Consider the following 19,502-nt stretch of genomic DNA (forward strand, 5'->3'; position numbering starts at 1 on the left):
AGGTGTAGATTTTGAAGTCATGTGTTAAATAGTTCTAGAGATAGATGACAGCAGTAAGGACTGGTAGGACAAACATTTCCCCCCATGGTCCAGTGGGCCATTACAAATTAGGGCTATGGTTCAATAAGTTTGGAAGTAGGAGACAAGAGGAGAGAAAGTCACAGAGATGGTTTTAAAAGCTGATGAACTAAGAAATAGGGGAGGGTATTTAATGTAGCTGTGAACTAAGTCTGTGGGGAGAAACGTTTTGCATTCAGTCATTGCTCTGCTGACGTATTCTGCACTGATGCATTGACACAAAACAGCAAGCCCTAAACTGGGCCAAGTGGAATTTAGAAGGCCCTCAAGCAGAAATGCTTGGAGGAAGTACTGAGAAAGTTTTCAAGCCAAAAAGCTGACAGCTATTCCTGGGCAAATGGAAGACAACATCCACCCCACCCAGTAGTGGTTTCTGAAGCCAGCCAATGTATTCTTTTAGAAGAAGATGGACCAACTCTGTGTCTACGGAAGCATGTGGTGGGTGGAACTCTTGCCTTATAATTGTGGGATACAGAGACAGAAAACCAGCTTTCTTATGCCGAAGGATTTTTGAAGCATACTTGGTCTTCAGGGATCCTTGATCCTAGTGATTGCAACTTAGTCCTACTTTAGGCAATTACTCTAGAAACGTTCACATATGCAAGCATGCTGAGATTCAAACTCTTTTTAATGTTTAAATGATAGTATATTTCTGTACCTGTCAACTATTGTTACTAAAGCCTTATGAGGATTCAGATTCAAGTGACTAACATTGAGTCTGGAATGTATACAAAGACAGTGGAAGGCCTGGAGTAAGTGGAAAGTTGTACAAACTGCAAGTCATGGTGGGTGAGGCTGATTGACTGAATTGGGCTTGGCTTCCCTGATTAGTAACCTGTATCAGGAGAGGGACTGATGAGTGTGACCCTGCTATACTCTTACAGCAGTTTTTTGAAACTTGGCCATTGTATCCTCCAGAATTGACTGAGCAGGATGGGTACTGGAGGCAATGAATTACAGTGGTTCCATTCATACCAGCAAACGATTGAGCTGCCACATTATGTAATGGCTGGAACTTCCAGGTCAGTCTCAAGGGCAGCCTCACATAGAGCACAGTGCACTAATCCAATCTGGAGGTGACCAAAACAGTGGTTGGGCTATGGTCAGTTGGGTGAAATATATTTGGATAGCTCAAGATGATATGTTTGCATCATTCTAACACAGCCAGTTTAGCTAGGTTGGAAATCCCTTTCAAACCCAAACGAAGACTCAGGGCCAATGCTTCAAACAAAATCCCTTTTCATGCCCTTTCACAAACTAAAACTCCACCCCAGTCAGTATGCCAGACCATTAACTTCACAAATAACCAACTCCTATTCCTTATAGTCCATCTTCCCTTCTGATGGAAAATATGATTGCAGTTCTTGAAAAGTTGAAATTGCCTTTTCCCTTTCTGGAAATAATCAGAAGCCTCAAGTATGACATATATCTTGACTAGGATTCTTTAGGATTTGAGGTCCGTCCCATGGAAACCAAGAAAAAAAATATTGAAGCTCAAATATCCTTTGGGAACAAACCATGAAGCATTTGAACAACATATAATTACACATCATAGCTTGTTCTATCACCAGTCTTTTATTCTTCTTTTTTCGTGGCAAAAGTTAAACAGGATACTCTGCTGAAAGTATAGGAAACACAGACTAAAATTCAGCTCTGGATTATGTTTCTGAAGGTCATTGATCTTCGTACTACCTAATTTCAAAGAAGGTTCCTTATGATTCAGTTGTTGTTGGGGATGGGAGCAGCATCTGGAACTCCCCTAGAGTCTAAATCAAGACCTCCAGTTGTATCTCCCAAAGGAAGACAAGTGTCTGGAGAGAATATTGCAGTGACCATGGGACCTGCTAATAGTCCACTTTAAAGGATTAATCAGTGGTGCTAACCTTTGTTCTTCTTCAAATTCACTCCAATATAACCTATTGCTGATTAAGGCTTTAGAATAGTTAACTATACATGTATACACTTGGATTTCTAAATTTCCTGGGGTATAATATTTTCCTTTACTGGTGAAGATCTGCTTTCTGCTTTCCTCTACTGTTCAAGCAAAATGTGTAGTGGAAGGAAGAGGTGGGTGTGTACCCTTAGCTTTATTAAGGCCAGTTCTGCTATCAAACTAACCCTTCCTTGTTTCTGCTTCAGATTTTCTCAGGATACCTTACCCAACTTTCCATGGGTATTGTCTGTTCTCAAAGCCTGAGGCATATGGTGCTGACAGTAAAATGTTTGCATACAAGCATAAACCTGTTCAGGTCACGAAGCCCAATCTACTCTGATTAAAAGGAAGTAATTTTATTTAATCCTTTGCTTTTTGTGCATGAAATAAGGAGGTGTTAAAAAAATGGGATTAGAAATGAAACTTTTATGTAGGAATAGATATGACTGCCTGAAGTGTTCCCTGTTTCTTGAACTGAGTTCCCACCGGTAGTGCTTTCATTTTTATTGGCAAGCTCAAGTATAGTCCTTTATACTTAAGATTACCAGCAACTCAAGCATAGATCTCCACAAAAATAATTCTAGTGGGAGCAAGCTCTATGACCTGTAACTGCAGGTTGTTGACTTGCCTATTTGCAGTCTTTCTAAAACTGAACCCCACACGCCATTACACGGTGCTGAAGAAAAGTCATGAGAAACTGTGGCGATTTACCGTATTTTATGGGATAGTACTTTTCAGAACTAACTTATTCCAAATCAGGAGTGCCAACTTGGCCCCACGACCGTGGGTGCCTGGAGCCGAAATTTGAGAGGGCCTGGCCCCTTCATGGGGAATTTTGTGGGTCCTCGGACACCCAGGGTCCCAGTGTGTTGGCACCTGTGTTACAAATTGCTTTATTTGCCCCTTTAATAATAACAGAGTAAGGCAACACTGAACAGAAATACTGTCTTATGGATTGTAGAGATCGGCTTTGCTTCTGGTCACAAGACAAACAATAAAATTTGATGTGCATGATGCACGCAGCAACTGGTAGGAAAGTTTTCTTGTCTTGGTGTTGCTTGATCCTGCTAATTGCTTGACTTACAAGACAACACTGTCTTTCACATAGCGTTGGTATGTTGGATATTAGATGTTGTCTTTGCATGCTGTCACAGAATGTTTTATGATGGCTTTAATTGTGCAACTGTATTATGTACATCACTTGTACTGTTCAGATCATTTACATTGAGATTAAGTCTACGGGATGAGCAGTGGACACAGGTTGCCTGAGGATAGATTGGCCTGATTTGTTCTCTTTCTTTCTTTCTTTTTTTCTTTCTTTCCATAGATGAATAACCATTGTATCCTTGTCCAACTAATTCAGTGGTTCTCATAGGGTGTGGTACGCCACACTGGTGCTGCAAGAGAGGATGGGAAGTGTGGTGGGAAGATTCAAGAACAATATTATATTTTGGGAATGAGTCATGTTCTTAAGTAGCTGCATTGTTTCAGACTTTCTTGATCATTTTCTAAAGTAGTTGTGTTCTATGTTCATTTGGACTTGTTTTGGCAAGGCCACATGATCAAAATGGATCTGGATACCCAAACTCCACCTTGTGGAATCATAGAATTGCAGAGTTGGAAAGGACCTTGAGGATCATCTAGTCCAACCTCCTGCAGCTTCCCCATACGGGGATTGAACCTGCAGCCTTGGCTTTACCAGAAAGGATTGTTCCTCCCTCCAGAAAGTAATGAGAAGTGGGGAAATGAGGAGGCTCCCATTACACAAAGAAGGCTTTGTACACTGGTGTTCAGTTGCATGTTGCATATGCCCATCATCTCCGGTAACTAATGCAAAGGGTGTGTGTGTGTGTGATTGATGGTGATGAAGGGCTCTAAACTTGATGGGAAGGCACTGGACCATTTCACAGTTCAGATGACATCATTGGGGACACAACTGGGCCTAGACTGATGCAGGTTGGGCTGCCTTCAGAATAATTAAATCAGGGCATCTGCTGGATACCTGAAATCAATTAATTCTCCCAAGTACCAATTGTCGACAGGATGTGTCTGGTCTGCCCGTCACCATTAATGAGTGCAGAAACAATGCCTTCCACCCTTCTTGATCAAACAAGCAGTCGATTTGTGTGTGTGTGTGTGTGTGTGTGTGTGTGTAACAGCTAAAAATGCTAGTTGTAGATGACCTGAAATCAGACTCCTTTCTGCTCCAGTTCATAGACAGAAAGACTGGGGATTTTTTATTCTATAAATAAATAAGTCTACAGGCTAATTTGTTAAGGTTTCCCACATTCTTGTTTGATGGTGGGATGTGGCAGAAATAAAATCTCTGAATGTGACATTATCTGAGAGACGTTCCAGCCCATTTGGGAGAACTTGTTTATTGTATGTGATAGATGTTATAAAGAAATATAACTCAGTGAACCTTCTAACTAAGGACTTCTGACAGAGTGAAGTATGTGGTTTTAGGACTGGACCCGTCATTTAATTAACAACAATGAGGAACGAACACTGAGAAGACTGTGTGTGCATGCATGAAGTTAAAAAACAAAGGTTTATCTGGTGTCCACCTCCTTTTTTTTAATGCACTATCTAATCTTTCTGTTAGCATTTCCGTTCTGTCTGTGGCTTCTTTTGGCATGGTATTCCATCACTGCCTTGTTGTTCTGATTAGGAAGCTTTTCTCTATCTAATCTAAACTGACTCTTCTTTAATGCAGAGTAATGTGTTTGTGCAGATAATGCATTCCCTGGTCAAGCTTCAACTTCCTCTTCTATTGTTTCCTTCATCATATATATATATATATATATATATATATATATATATATATATAACTGGCATTGATTATTTTTTTTGGGGGGGGGGTTATTTCAGAAGCTTAGCCTTGTCTCCTCCTGCACCGTGAAAGCCAAATATTAATATCTTTGAGGAAGAGGAAATGATAGCTAAGTATAGCATCCATGAAAATGTACTAAAGATAGTGTTTGGGTAAAGTACATCATAAAGCGTTGATATTGAGATTTGATATATTCCCACTTGAGAAGAGAACAGAGGCAGTAAGAGAGAAACTTCTGCACAGAGAGGCTTCGCTGGTCCTTTTAGGTCACCACATGTCAGAACATGTCTCTGTCACTGGTGCATCTCCTGAGTCATGGGCTAATGCTGCAGTAGAAAGAGAGGCTGACCTTTGGGCACTCTCAGCTTTTCCCCCAAGATGTTCCTATCAACATACCTCCTCCAGCTGTTCTCTCATTGCCAGCATTTCACCCACTATTCTGTTTCCTTTGAGTGTACAATTGTTGTTCTCTCCTACAGAGCAGATGGACAACTGAAGCCTGCAGATAGGGACTTGCCTGGGGCAAGGCTTGAATCAATCTTTCACTAATCTAAGTCACCAAAATATCCATGTGGGGAGGGGGGAGGAGAAGGGGTAGATGGAGGACAAGAGTAGGGCACACACTACAGCAGGGGTCAGCAAACTTTTTCAGCAGTGGGCCAGTCCCCTGTCCCTCGGACCTTGTGGGGGGCCGGACTATATTTTGAAAACACACACACACCAAAAAAAAATCCTATGCCCCACAAATAACCCAGAGAAGCATTTTAAATAAAAGGACACATTCTACTCATGTAAAAACACGCTGATTCCCAGACCGTCCGCGGGCCAGATTTAGAAGGCAATTGGGCTGGATCCGGTCCCAGGGCCTTAGTTTGCCTACACAAGCACTACAGCAGTCGCATGGAAGGCACTTTAAATGGTTGAATGCTACATCTGGTGAAATATTAATCTGCTGACATATTCATGTACAATAGCTTCCTACATGGATTGGGCAATTTCTCTACACATCATGGTGGACTTCAGTTTTTGCAGAAATTCACCCAAGTTTTACAGTGAGGTGCTTCAGGGTGTAATACAATGATACAATGTGCTGAAACCCACACATTGTAGCTGCAGTTCATACGCCAGACTTCTGGTTGGCTGTAAGTTAAAAAAGCAAGGTTTAAAAATGGGGGGTGGGACCAAAATAGCAGAGGAAGGATTGGAGTGGGGGAAGGTGGTGCAGGGTGTGGTCTTAACACTTACAAGGGCATTTAATTACACATAACCCAAAAGAAAATTAGTTTTGAAGTTTTTTTTTATAAGAGCGTTCTTTTTTTTTGTAGTGGCTGCTTTATCTCAGAATGTCATCTCCCCTACTAACTGAAAACTACTTATTGAAAGAGGAACATTTGTTTAATTTCTGTAGGTAATCAATAGTAGTTTTACTCATCAAGGAGACCCATTGAAATCAATGGACTTACTTGATTTCAGTGGGTCTACTCTAATGTTTAATGTAATGCAGTAATATGCATCACCCTAAGGCACGCTTTCAAAGTTTTACCCATTTTGTAGTGGCTTCCAAGCAAATTGCATTTTATTAACTCATTTGGCATTTCTTGAGTTAACTGAAAATAGTTTTAAGTTACCTATTCTTCTCTGTCTTCTTCCAGGAATGCAATTTACAGTTATGTATATAAGGAAACCTGTTAGACTTAAATCAGCCCGGCTGGTGTTTAAGCTGCCTAGAGAGACAAGTAAGCAGGCAGCCCACACCCTGCAAAGTGGGAGTGATTGGTAGGCTAGACAGAGCACAGCTTCCTGAATCAAACTGACTACAAAACCGTTCAGCTGGTCCTAAGAGAAACAACACAGACCAGGAACAAACACACACACAAGAACCCCTATCAAGTTTTTACAACAGAACTTCTGGAAAATAGAATCAACTAGCACAAAAGAATAATGGAGGAAGAGGTAAGATATTTGAGCTTTTTGTAGTATCTTTATTTTCAAAGTAGAGGAGGGAAATATCAGATTGTCTAGTTCTTTACAGCTGTGATTTTTGATTTTTTAAAAAATAAAAAATCTCGTAAAATGGCTTGTGTGTGTGTTATAAATATCTCCAGACAGTTTATAGTGGTTGTGCTCAGCACCAGCTGTGTGGGCAATCAGTTGTTCTGGCTTATCCGACACCCCATGCGCTTCTAATTATGCTGCACTTTCTTTTCCAAAGAGACAACAAACTTTCTTATCTTAGATGTGGAATCTGAAGGGAGGGGGGAGGGGAGGAGGAGAAGATGTGAAATTGCCGGACAAAAACAATGATTTGCACATTGCATCTTTCGGTTTGGAATTCCAAGGGAATTTTCCTTAAATCTGGAGAAAAGTAAAAATCCCAGTCTTGGAGAACACGCATTGGTGTCCTTTTTCTGCTGCACAGCATTTCCTAGTACTTGCATGCAGAAAAAACAAGTAGCAACTATTTCATCACAGTAGACTGACTGATGTGTCTGGAGAGTTGTGAGTGAAAGGGATTCTTAAACTGTTTTCTTTTGAAACAGCCGTATTCTAGAGCACCAAGTGGCATACAAAAAAACTATTCCAAAACAGGTGCAGGGCTTTTAATAGTGTGATACAGTTTTTCTTTCTCTCTAAGAATTAATTATAAGCCTTGAAGAACCACATTACCTGTATTGTAGGCTTTGATTTCATGAAGTGCTGAGAAAAGAAAATACAGTGTTAATATTCCTGAAAAGTAGTATCTGTTAAGCAGTTGGTAGTATTAGTGTTGTCACAATGTTCCCTTTCTTACCACTAAGTATTTTTCTATCTATGAATGCCTATATAATAACTAGGCAATAGAACTGGGAGCTTCATGATATCTGTGGAGTTTAAAATAAAAATTCAGAATAAAGGACAAAAGCAACTTAAATGTATTTATTAATCTAAGTCACACTCATAAATATCTATCTATCTATCTAGCATTAATAAACTGCTGCAATTCAGATTGAATTAATTAATGTATTTTCTTTTAAGAGTTTCTGCAGAGGAGCAGTGTGACTTAGCTATCTTCGGAAATGAAATGAAATTTCATTTCTGGCTGTCATTTATGTCAATGTCCCTCCCCCCCCCCCATTGATGTGCATTCATAGGCATTGCACAAATAAAATAAATGAAACTTGTCTAGGGCAGTATATGAAAGTAATATTGGGATTACACGCAAAGCTGATGGATTGCTGACCACCAAATATAATAACTATGCTCAGTAATGTGTTTCTGATTTCAACCTCTTTATGTTTGTACAATGCCATTTATTACAATGGTATTTGTCTGCAGTAAAAAATCTGGAACCTGAGAACTAGAAGTTTCCTAACTGTAAATGTACTTCATGCATTTCTGGGTCGGTTTTTATTGTGCTCCAAAATGATTAATGTAAAATGTTTTATTTATGTAAGACATTTTTATACAATCCTTCATCAATGATTCCATGGCAGTGCACAACAGTGCAAGTACCTTTCCAATGAAATTGACACCAAATACAATAAAATAATCCAAACCCATATTAAACAATCCAATTTGTATTAGTGGCTAAAGAGAAATGTTGGTAAATCATGCTTTGTTAGACTAACTGGAAGCCAGCGTGGACATATTCACCTGGAATGGAGGATCTTCAACATCTTAAGGAACTTGGCTTCACAGGAAACATGAGCATGACCTCACAACATGCCATAATCACTCGTGGTTGTATCCAATGATGTCTTTGCGTTAGTGGAAAGCAGTTCTATTTGTGGAAGGTGATACCCTACTGAGGGTTGGGGAGTCTCTAGAACAGGGGTAGGCAACCTAAGGCCCAGGGGCCAGATACAGCCCAATTGCCTTTTAAATTCAGTCCGTGGACGGTCCAGGAATCAGTATGTAGAATCATGAGTAGAATCATGAGTAGAATGTGTGCTTTTATTTAAAATGCATCTCTAGGTTATTTGTGGGACATAGGAATTTGTTCATCCCCCCCAAAAAAAATATAGTCCGGCCCCCCATGGCTGAAAAAGGTTGCTGACTCCTGCTCTAGAACATGGCACAGAAGGCTACAGTAGCTAGGGTGGAGTGGCAAACATTAGGTGTGCTGCGTGGACAGTGTTAGGTATACCCCTTTGTCTCAATACAACAATGGTAGAAAACCTGTGGTTCTCTAGATGTTATTGGACTACAACTCCAAGCATCCCTGTCCACAGGATTGTGTGTAGTTGCAGTGGAGTCTGCTGGTGGCTTTGGACTGGTGAACAAACTGAAGTGTAATTCAGACAAGACAAGCAGTGCATATATTTAACAGAATTTGTATACTCCTTAATTGTAAAAACCTCTAATCAAATGAGGTTGTGATGATTCTGAATGAGGTATTCAGCCTTTTTCTGCACTCCTCCTGAAGAAACAAGGATGGAAATGGGGGTTTCTTAACTTCCAAGACCTGGATGCTCAGTTATAATGGCAGTGGCCGCAAGCTGATTTTTTTTACGAATCATCTTCTACTCAAAATGTATCCTGTCCTAAAAGAAAACCCAGACTTAGTCTTAGTTTGATGCAATGGGCCTTGTGTGGAGCTGCCTCTGAAAATTGTCTGGAAGCTTCAGCTGAATTAGCACACAGCTGGGATGGTAATGATGGAAGGTGCCTGTTCAGGCCATATAACACCAGCGCTTTCTCAGCTTCACCAATTACTAGTTTTCTTCTAGGCTCAGGTCAGTGTGCTTGCTCTCACACTTTTAAATCCTGAAACAATTCGGGACCAGAATATCCTAGGAACTGCATTCCTCCATAGGTACCTGTGTGGGAATTCAGTTACCCTACAAGGGCACTCCTTTGGGTACCACTAGGTCTTTATGGAATGCAAGTAAGTAGCCAGGAAAGAGCCTCTTCTGTTGTGGCACCCAGGAACCTTGCATAGCTTCTATATAAATATTTATTGGCTCTTCTTGCTGTCTGATTTTAGGCAGGCAGAAAAAAATCATTTTATTTAGACAGACATTTCATTATGTATCTGTTGCTATTCATTTTAACAGCCTTTGTCAAAACCGGTTGCTTTATTGTTATAGTTCATTTTTAAGATGTGCTTTATTGCGTGCGGTATCCTTTAGAATTTATTTCTTGTATATATTTTAATGAAGGTGGGATATTAATGAAACTATAGTAGGAATAATGCTTTGTCATTTATGTACAAAGCCATATCTAGAAGTACCTTTGGTCATTCTGGTGCAATGTCTGACAAATGTTTAGCCACTAGGTGTCTTAAGTGTGCTAGAAATTAAGATGATTGAAAAAACAGTAATTATTTCAGTGGGGTGTGTTTTTTTTTTTAACTATAGTTATTTTCTCCAGTTCCTACATCTATATAGGACAGAAACTTTGCACTCTTTTGTGAGTTGTTCAAAATGGCAAGATCTGATACACTTTCTCCTTTCTCATTTTTTGCAATAATGTGCGAAAGATGGAGTTTTTCCTTTTTTTAAAAAAAATAATATTTATTACTTTTAAACCTTACAAAAAAAAAGAAAAAAGAAAAGAAAAGAAAAAAAGAAAAGAAAAAGAAAAAGAAAGAAAAAACTACATTACAATATACACAACGCAACATTAACACATTAAACTAAACAAAACAGAACAGAACAAAAACAGTTTAAAGACATACATCATACCATTTCAAAGTCTTATCCTTCATTCCCTTGTTTCCTCGACCTCCTCTCACCTCCCTTTTTGTATTCCAATTCTATTAATTGTTTCAGCAATTCCTTTCCATCTTTCTCTATTTTCTGTCTTATAATTATCTTGACTTATTTTAACCTTATTTTCCATTAATACTATAATACTTATTTATGCTTAACTCCTTATAACATTTCTACTAAAGCCATATAATTTCATTCCAACATTTTTCTAACACTCATTAATTTTACAATATTTCTATAAATAAACTTTAAACTTTTTCCAATCTTCTTCCACCGTCTCTTCTCCCTGGTCTCGGATTCTGCTAGCCATTTCCGTGAATTCCATATAGTCCATCAACCTGGTGATCTTCTGTCCGAGGCTCTTAACTCTTTTCCAAGTCCCTTTTGCATGTCTTCTTCATATTTATACATGCACTTTACTTTGTCTTCTGCTGATCTTGTTCTTAATTTCCTTCCTTTGATGCTGAAGAGTAGATCTCGGGGAAGCTCCGACCTAGCAATGTTTTTATTCCTTCTCGACAGGTCAACCAAATCTCCGTAGTTAAAATTAAAATCCAAAAGATATTTCAGGACGTGTTTCAAAATTCCTCCAAATCTGAAGGTCCCCACAACTCCAATCTCCTCCTGACCCAGGTCCAGGTCCCAAAGGTCAGTAAATCCCTGCATGAGGGGATCTATCCAACTTTCCTTCTCCAGTCCAAGCAGGGCTCCAATCCTCAAAATCTGACTTTCTCTGAATTCACTCATAGAAGGCAACAACTTATAATCATCAAATTGCCTCTGTAAAACTGGGGCTCTCTCCCTCTCCACTTGTATTACTTTAGGTTCAGCAACAACAACTTTCTCCCTCGCGTTCTCCACAGTTTGCCATATCAAAATAGATTCCTGTGTCGATTCCTGAATAGTTTCTATATAGATATTCACTTTTTGTCCAAAATTAGTCACTTTTTGACCCAAATTGTCAATTTTAATAGTCATCACGTCCATCTTCTTGTGGAGCTGTTCCAATGAATCACTTATCTTACAAAATGCAGTCACTAAGGCTTCTTCTGTCGACATTCTTAAACAATCCAAGGTCAATCCCTAGTTCTCACAATTTTTTATCTTGCAGCTGGAAATCCCCCCAGATCAACTCCTGTAACAGCTTCAAAGGCTCCCTCTAGAGGGAAACAATTTCTATTTGTATCAATCCTTTTAGGCACAGTTCGAGCAATAAAATTTGTTTCAATTTTCAGTTACTTTTACTCCTTTTTAAACGCAGAAGGAGACAATGGAAACAATGTATTTCTCTTATTTAACTAGCTGTCAACAACAATGAACTTTCCCAAAACGTTGGTCTTGCTAGCAGCCCGTTTCCAGGTTCAGAGTGGTGGTAATTTGACTTTCTTCCCTCTCTCCTGCAGGCTTACGCGATCCAAATTCCCCCCCCCCTTCTCCTGCTTCCAAGGGGGGTTTAATAATTTTAGCCGATGGAAGTTTAATCCTTTACAGAGGACTTTCCAAGACTTTAGCTTACAAGCTCTTTGCTTCAATCTATTTACAAAAGGGGAAGGCGGACTTCCTGTTTAGAGCCTCCCCGTTTCGGTGCCAAATTAAGACGTTTAAGAATCCAATTTTCCGTTCTACTCACAGGTAGTTGTTTAGAATCAAATTGTCCACAGGAAAAAGTCAGCGCTCTCCGGCAACAGCAATGCGGCTTCACTCCGTGAAAAAAGCAATCAATTCGAAGCACCGCGCCGCTCACCCCACGTCACTCCGGATCCCCGAAACCGGGTCTCCCCGCGAGTAGGGGAGGCGCAAAAGATGCCAGCCGAATCCCACGTTCACAGGCTTCTCCCGCCTGTGATTTTAATGGGTCTCCGCCTTCGCCGTGGCGGCCAGACCCTAATTTCCACGGAGCGAATTCCTCCCGATCAGAGGAATTCTGCCATTGCCGGAGGCGCCAACCCGGAAGTCTCCGAAAATGGAGTTTTTCCACCTCTGGAGTTTGGGCATCTCCCTTCATGGAATGTGTGCCTTCCTCTCTTGTAGCTTACACTGTACTGGTGAAACAATGAAGTGTTAATTACTTGTTGCTTCCTCTTTTGCAAGTTCCTGTGAGTCCCTTTAACTGTTAGCTGCAGTTCTCTGGGTTTAAGACTATAGAGTCATAAGAAAACACCTATATCTGACCAGGGGTATGAGAATGTCTGCTTACCTGGTCCAGAGGTGGGCAGAGGTGGTGGCCCAGTGCGGCAGCCCCTCACACCCCCAGGGGGAGAAAATGACTTTGCCATGGCAGCTGGCCATTGGGGCACCTCCCTGACTGGTTGCCCTCCTGAAGTTTGAATGTGCCCTATCAGGGGCAAGCTGATGGGCGGAGCCTGGGTGGTAAAGTAATAGATGATTTTAAAAAAATAATTTGTATACTGCTTATAAGCCAAAATATGTGCATCTAAGGCATGCAATAGGGACGCGGGTGGTGCTGTGGGTTAAACCACAGAGCCTAGGACTTGCTGATCAGAAGGTTGGTGGTTCGAATCCCCGTGATGGGGTGAGCTCCGTTGCTCGGTCCCTGCTCCTGCCAACCTAGCAGTTCGAAAGCATGTCAAAGTGCAAGTAGATAAATAGGTACCGCTCCGGCAGGAAGGTAAACAGTGCTTCCGTGCGCTGCTCTGGTTCGCCAGAAGCAGCTTAGTCATGCTGGCCACATGACCCGGAAGCTGTACACCGGCTCCCTCAGCCAGTAAAGCGAGATGAGCGCCGCAACCCCAGAGTCGGTCACAACTGGACCTAATGGTCAGGGGTCCCTTTACCTTTACTTAAGGCATGCAATATCCATACAATATTGATAAATGAAGATGATAATTGTGATTTTAATGAGAAATAATGCGGGCACATACAGAGAGCCATATTTTATGTTGTGCTTTAGGGAGACCGGATACTGTAATGTACCTTAATACCAGCATTTTCCTGACCACTTTGCCTAAAGCGGTAGCTGTAGAAAAAAACAATATAACAGCCTGATCTGTCTCAGAAGGAATTAAGGTCACAAGATTATTATTATTATATTCATTCTGAGGAAGGCAACTAGCCATAATACAGAGTATTATGGGAATTCAGTTTCTTAAACTGTGCTAACCCTATAGCTTTCCTCCATAAGCCTTGGGGTAATATATATTTTTAAATAAGATTCATCAAAGTACTAAAACATTAATATTTTTGAATAGTTCTGATAGAAAAGCAGCTTTCAACTTGCAATATAATCTGTGGAGCAAAATTAAAATCTAGTTTCATAAACTGATTTCTGATCACAAGGCATTTGGTTCTCTGATTTCCAACTTAATCTTTGTGAAATATGAAATGCAGCGCTATTGTTGAAAGCTGCCCTAGCAAAAAGAAAATGAAGCATTCTGGTGCCATGTCCCAACAGACCTCCTGAGTTCATGTAGGCACTTGAGGCACTGTCTTTATAGTTGTCTAAACATGAGGCAAGGCTGAAGGGAGAGAAAATCTCTTTGATATGACAGACTGAGCTTTAACATATGACTGGTTGGGATTTTTTGTTTATGTGCCAGGCTGTGAACCTCTATACTTTGTAGCTATTGCTCTTTATGGGAAAGCTGCAGTTAGTTAATTTTATACTCTGAACAGAATGAGTATTGCAGGGGGCACTTTTTAGATGGAAATACAGTCGTACCTTGGATCCCGAACGCCCTGGAACTCGGACATTTTGGCTCCCGAATGCCACAAACCCGGAAGTTATTGTTCTGGTTTGCAAACTTCTTTTGGAACCCAAACGTCCGACGGGGCTTCCGCGGCTTCTGATTGGCAGCGGAAGCTTCCTGCAACCAATCAGAAGCCACAATTTGGTTTTTTGAATGTTTTGGAAGTTGAACAGACTTCCGGAACGGATTCTGTTTGACTTCCAAGGTACAACTGTACTTAAAATCATAGAATCTTAGAGTTGGAAAGGACACCAAGGGTCATCTAGTCCAACCCCCTGCAATGCAGGGATCACTTCTGTCATTTCAAAATTTAGTAAGCCAGCCCTGGGGACCTCCTGCTCATTCTGCAAAGTAGGGATCTGTGCTTCCAGTTCACAATCCTGCCCAGACAGCAACGCTGGAGACTTGATCTGTTCTCAGCACTGCTAGTACTAATTTTGCCCTTTTATGCACTTGTCACTTTACTATAATTCAGCAAGGCAATGCCTTTGTTCTTGTTTATTTTTGTACCACACCCTTCCTCCATTGAGCTAAGGATGGTGTACTTGACTTTATTCTCACAACAATCCTGTAAGGTAGGTTATGCCCATATGGATGGCATAAACCAGAGGTAACTGCTGTATAGATTTCAGTAGAATGTGCTTAACTCTCCTTTTGCAATCAATAGAACTTAAAATTCTGGCTAGGCACACTATTCTTGCTACAGGGTGCAGGAAAAGAAATCTCAGGAGGAAGGACTGTAAAACAGAGTGGTATTAAATCTAGAGTAGGGATGGGTGAATCTCATAAACCTCATTTCTCTGTTTTCCATCTTGTCCAAACTTAAATTCAGTTCTCCACACCAGTTTGCGAATTCTTTTTTTAAAGGGTCCTCATGAAAATACATTAGCCTTTTAGTGCAGTTTTCTCCTATTGTACACACTTTTCTGTGAAATTTTGCCCTAAAATATTCTACTCATTTCTGCAAATCAGTTTTCTCTGATATACCATAATATGTTTTATATGTTGTCTTCACTAATATATGTGTGTTTGTGCACACTTTATGCCAAGTATATGCTTTCGTGTACACATTACTTGGTTGGAAAACTGCATTGCAAAATTTGGAGAAATGCAGGTTTCAAAGGATGAGTGTGTCACTTCTCAAACTGTTCTAGGAAGTGTGAATTAGGTCTATTCACTTTTAATGGGGAACTGAACCAAATTTCCTCCCCATTCCTAATCTAGGGTTGTATTCAACCTAAAAGCTGATATTTGTAGACAAACATATTGCTGCCCTATTTAATAGCATTTTTCAAACACTGGGGCATGATTTACAATGTGGTAGCAAGATATAGCGATCAGTACTCATATCTTCCCTACTTCCCACTTTATGCTTTTTTAAGGCAGCAGGTAGCAGCTTTGAAATTACTTCCTCGTTGTATAATGTCATGGTTCGATTTTCTGTTAGGACACCATTTATGCACCAGATAATTGTAATTTTTTCACTTGATATTGAATAATGCCACATAGCAGTTTGAAATGTTCTGTCTCTTGCCAGAGTTATGCAGCTGCGCTTAAAACTCTGCTGGCCAAGTCAGTATATAATATGTTTTGCTTCTGAAACACTGCCATATTACCTCCATTAGCACAGTGGTTGGTTTGCAAACATCTGTTTGCTCTTATTTTGCCTATGCTTCTTCAGATCTGTTTCTACATGACGTAAATCAGTGGCATTTGACTGGGATGTGTGATTTGTTTGCTAAATAAAATGTTAAGAAACCGAGCGAAATAGCTACCCTGGAGCAATGACATGAATAGACACATACAGGGGGAAAGATGCTGATTGTGTGTGATGTCTTTCATGAATTCAGATAGTCACGTGATTATCCATTTAGAAATAATTATTGGCCTCAGAAAACCCAGACCTAACCAGAGAAAGGATAAACAAAATCAAGGAAGTGGAATATATATATACATATATATGTATGCATGCTTGGATGCAAAAGATTTTTGTTCATGGAATATCTTCTCACTGTCAGAAGCTGCACTGCATAGTCATTGCCAACTCTGCAGGATGGCTGGAAGTAAACCCAGTTGTGTTGGAGGTGATGTAGTGTTCCCAGACTAACTCTCAGCACACAGCAGACAGAATTTTGGGAGGAGCTTGCTGCAAACATTGGTCAAGAGACAGAAGAAAGGATACAATGGTACCTCGGGTTACAGACGCTTCAGGTTACAGACTCCGCTAACCCGGAAGTAGCACCTCGGGTTAAGAACTTTGCTTCAGGATGAGAACAGAAACCGCGTGGTGGTGGTGCAGCAGCAGTGGGAGGCCCCATTAGCTAAAGTAGTACCTCAGGTTAAGAACAGTTTTAGGTTAAGAACGGACCTCCAGAATGAATTAAGTTCTTAACCCAAGGTACATCTGTATTTTTGTGGCCCAATGGACATCTGGTTAGGTAAAACATCTGGGATTCTATAGGGAGTTTTGATCCCTTAGTTCCACATCTTTGCTGGGAGCAGTCTGTTAAGATCTCGTATGGGTAAGAGATTCTAGCTGTCCAGAGGATGATGCCAAAACTGTGGGTGTGTATATGAGATACTATACAGGTCCAATCAAAGTTATCCCTCCATTCACTTTAATGGGCCTCAGTTTTGTTGATTTTTAAAAAAATTCTCCATGCATAAACTAGGCACATTGCAAGGTTCTAAATGGACTCAACTTGTTTTATATATCAACATTCTTACTGTTCCAATAACTAATGAAGGATGATAAATTGTGTGCAGTTTCCTCTTACATAACTGGCCACTTTTGCCGTTATGGAGGTCATTTATGTATGTTCAATTCTGCATGAAGTTCAATTTTTTTCTAGCACTTTGCACACACACACACACAATCTTAGCTACTTGACCTTAATATAATATTAAATGTCTACCTCATATCTATCTATCTAATTGCAAAGGCTAAAAGAAAGTGAGTTATGTAAGCTAGAGATCGCTTTAATTGAAATGGAAAGCAAAAATTATGTGCTATGGGACATAACCATCATGAATGATAATAATGGGCATCAACATGTGTCCTGCATTTCCAATAAATAGAGTCATATCTGCTGATAATTTTCCTGAGATTGACTAGGGTGATTTGCCATCTGGTCATTATTTTCAGAAACTTTTCTTTTAAGTTTGAATACAAGAGAACGGTGTTATTACGTTTCAATATCTATTCCCATTATACATATGTCAAAGGTTTGCCAGTATTTTAACCATATAGTTTTGCTTACTCTGCCTTGCCTTCTGTGTCCTGGGAGGCCATATAGACTTTTATATTTACTTCAAAAACAGAAAACAACAACTTTTCCCCCAGATTTTGTCAATTCCCTTGTTTAAAAGTAGAATTTTTCAATTAAGGGTCACATGCTTGGATCTTAAAATCAATTTCCTTACGTTTCCTGCCCCCTTCTCCCACTGTGAAAACCCTTGAAACTGCCACCCCATGACTCTGCAGGACATAGGCGGCGGCTGCTGAACAAAGAATAATGGGGCATGGTGAGGGGCTGCTGGCCTAAAGAAAGAATGTCCCCAGAATTGATGTGGCTTATTTACTTGGTCTCCACATCACATCCCACATGGTTCAGGATAGCCCCTCCCACTCTTGGAGGGACACAGGTAACTGGTGGTGGTGGAGAAACTTTCCTTCTGTAAGCTTCCTTAGTTTTCATTTTCAACCCAAAGTAGCGTATCCTCCTGCATGCATGCTTAATCAAAACTCAGAAAATCAAGCTCTACTTAGCAATATCTATATACTGATATTGATTAGCTTTCCATTTAAATTTTCCCAGTAGTGCTCACTGTCTTTACATTCCAGAAGCAACTGTTGACAGATCTGTTGCAGTGAATTTGGGGAATGGCAAGATGTGGGAGGTATCTTCATTGTATGAATTAAGAACAAGTGTTTGAATTGTCCTTTATTTCAGCCCATAAATTATGGCATGATTCACATAGTAGTCACTCTAGTTTGATGGTTACGTAATCCCCTTTGGAAAAATCCAAGAATTTATTCTTGATCTGTGTTGCCATCTGTCTATAGTTATTTTTACTTCTAGCTTTAAACTATAAAACAGGAGAGTATTAATTCAGATTCGTGGATGACTTGTTTCTTGCATCAAATAAAATAATACATTTAGAGCGATAATGGAAATGTTCAGAGGAAATAATATTAGCAATAATTGTGCATCTATTGAAAAATAATAACGATAAACATTAGTACTATTCATTATATGGCATGCTGATCCTAAAATCCTGGCAAGGCTGAGATGGGAGTTTGTAAGTAGTTCTGTAACTCATCTCAACAGGAGAATTAAAACAGAATTTAGGAAGTCAGCTGCATAACTGTAGCACAAGGTCAGTCTCGAGTAAGTAACAGGTCCAGGTCAAAACTGAGGAGTAAGCCTGAAGAAAACTGGAAATTGGAAGCAGTAGGCAGACAAGGAAGTTGGAAGATTGAGAAGGAAGCAGGTGGCAAGAAGAGCAATGGGTGGGTGGGAAGGTTAACAAAAAGAGACTTTTCAGCTTCCAGGATATGCTTTAGTCCAGGCAAAATGCCAGCTATAACCTGGAAGCACTTATAACCAGGCTAGAACCAAACAGCCACCAAGGAGCCATGTTTGTGGCCAGAAAGAATTCCCCCTTTTCTCTCTTGACTTTATACTTTATACTTCATTCGCTCTTGATATAAAGTGTGTTAATACCAAAGAGAGACTAGGAAGCACCTGATTCAAACCCTCATGCTAGTGATAAAATGAACTAGTCAAATATAATTTGGTTGAAAGGTATGGGTATGAAAATGCATCTATGAATAGTTTGTGCAATGCAATGCAAAAAACACATATCCACCATAAAATATAACTTTAAACAAGAAGAGGAATGGAGAAGAGAAGCATTGTCTGCTGACTATATCTGGAATGTGCGAGATGATGGCTGCGTGACAATAAAACAATGAATAAAATTTGTTTTGGGGCTTAGGATAAAGCACTGACTTGATACAATCAACAAATCTATACTTGACATGTCCCCTGTGGTCCTGCCACAGCACTGAGTCATTAATTACTGTGGTTTGTGTGGATCAATGTCCATTTTTTGCAGGGTATCCATTATATGTACTTGCTTTAGGGACCAATGTTATGGTCCTGTATGATTCAGGATAAAAATTAGTCAGTGAACCAAGATCAGGGTAGGTGGGGGGGAAGGACGAAAAATAGCAGCAGAGAACCATGAAAAAA

The 19,502-nt window shown here is 40.1% G+C and overlaps 1 protein-coding gene across 1 annotated transcript in view; it reads left to right on the top strand.

Annotated features, from left to right (window-relative positions):
* Positions 1–19,502, top strand: part of MID1 (midline 1) — a 283,968-nt gene that overhangs the window by 61,714 nt on the left and 202,752 nt on the right. Inside the window, exon 3 of the mRNA XM_081858699.1 lies at positions 6,497–6,797. The gene's annotated coding sequence lies outside the window, so the exon portion shown is untranslated. The remainder of the gene's footprint in view (positions 1–6,496; positions 6,798–19,502) is intronic.

Source organism: Podarcis erhardii (genome assembly GCF_964252035.2).
Source record: "Podarcis erhardii genome assembly, chromosome: 4".
Taxonomy (NCBI): Eukaryota; Metazoa; Chordata; class Lepidosauria; order Squamata; family Lacertidae; genus Podarcis; species Podarcis erhardii.